The following is a 2,034-nucleotide window of genomic DNA, read 5'->3' as shown; positions in this document are numbered from 1 at the left end:
TCTAGTCTTGGGTAGTGCTATAGCCTCTGTACCATGGTCTTCCACTCTCTTGGGTTGGAGTTTTCTTGATTGAGGGTACACTCGGTCACACTAATCTATCTTATTTCTCTTCCTCTTGTTTTGTGAAAGTTTTTATAATATATATAGAAGATATTCATTTCAATGTTGTTACTGTTCTTAAAATATTTCATTTTTCCTTGTTTCATTTCCTCACTGGGCTATTTTCCCTGTTGGAGCCCCTGGGCTTATAGGATTATGTTCGCTCTTTTAGTCTCCCTCGTCTGTCTTCCCCATCTAAAAATAGCTTATGATTTTGGCACGAGTTTTTAAATCATATGAAAGAAAAAGACTTGCACCCATTAAAACGTCATTAAAGTCAAGCTCTTATTACAAATAATAACCTACATACTAGATTTTTAACAGAGATTAAAAAAATAAAATGAATTAATCAGGTCCTCTCAAAGACAAACATGTAAGAACATTCTCATAAAACTAGCTTGAACGCAACAGCAGCGTTACCTGAACACAAAAGATTAAAAAAAGAGAAAAAGATTCCTAAATTACCATTAAGATTAAGCAGAAGAAATAAAACTAACGAGAAAAATGCTCCATTATGAGAGGGGAATGGAGTCAGCTGGACCACACATACATACATTCCTCCTAATTTCTCCCGGCCCCGGTCTGGAAATATCGAAGGTGAAAATGGGTTCACGGGAAGGAGAAACAGCCATATGGGATGGGGCTCTTCGGACGAACGCCTCATTCGACCCTAGGCACGATTGAGAGAGAGAGAGAGAGAGAGAGAGAGAGAGAGAGAGAGAGAGAGAGAGAGAGAAGTAGGCGGCCACTCTGGATTAAAAGCAAAGAGGTTATCTTCTTGCTTCGCTCATGTAGCAGTGTGTACATGAAACTGTTACGATTGAGAGAGAGAGAGAGAGAGAGAGAGAGAGAGAGAGAGAGAGAGAGAGAGAGAGAGAGGCCACTCTGCATTAACAGCAAACAAGAGAGACACCGACAGACAAGAGAGAGAGAGAGAGAGAGAGAGAGAGAGATAGAGAGAGAGAGAGGGGGGGGAGGGAGGCACTCTGGATTAACAGCAAAGAGGTTATCTTCTTGCTTCGCTCATGTTTCACAGCGTGAACTTGACAGTCTGTTACGCGCTTAATGGGGTCGGGGGACTGAAGGGGGAGGATAGATGATCCTTTCCATATGCCTCAGCTGTTACTCATTCCAGATGATGGGGCGGGGGGGGGGGGGTGGATTAGAGAGAGGCCCTCCTTTTTTTAAGCGAGCATAATTGACTTAATGTGCGTTTAACTGCAATTAAGCCAAGGAAAGTTTTCAGATTTTAGTCTCATTTCCCAAATATTATTCAAGCTTTCCCTCAATTTTTTTTTTTTTTTGAAATAACTAGAGTGTGGAATTATGATTATTATACCTCTTTAACGAGTTATAATTATCTTCTTAATAGCTAGAAAATATCTGGTCCTTCGTGTTATTTTTTATTTTTCTACATGAAAAGAAAATAATATTGAAAACTATCGTAGGGATGAAATCGACAGCCGTTAGAATGCCAGAGTAGTTGCTATATCCAGTTTGTTTTATTGGTATGGCCCAATGGTATTTTACAAACGACAATCATGGATACCACTACCATCATCATCATCATCATCATCATCATCATCTCCTACGCCTATTGACGCAAAGGGCCTCGGTTAGATATCGCCAGTCATCTCTACCTTAAGCTTTTAAATCAATATTTCTCCATTCATCATCTCTTACTTTTTTATTTTTTTGTGTGTCTTTGCTTGTGTTTATCATTAGATTTTTTCCAATATATAGAAACGTGTTTTCACGATTCTTTCCAAGATTATCCAAGAATAGGGATCTGATTATTTTGTTCTTATATTCTTCTAGATAATAAATGCGAATTTCCTTCAGTACTTGATTGCCATTCATTTTAAACGTAAGTAACATATGTAAATTTTCCATTTATTATTTATTCTCTGTTATCAATAACGAATCTATCAACTA

This window comes from Palaemon carinicauda, chromosome 13, assembly GCF_036898095.1.
Source record: "Palaemon carinicauda isolate YSFRI2023 chromosome 13, ASM3689809v2, whole genome shotgun sequence".
Lineage (NCBI taxonomy): Eukaryota > Metazoa > Arthropoda > Malacostraca > Decapoda > Palaemonidae > Palaemon > Palaemon carinicauda.
This window is presented reverse-complemented; position numbering follows the sequence as displayed.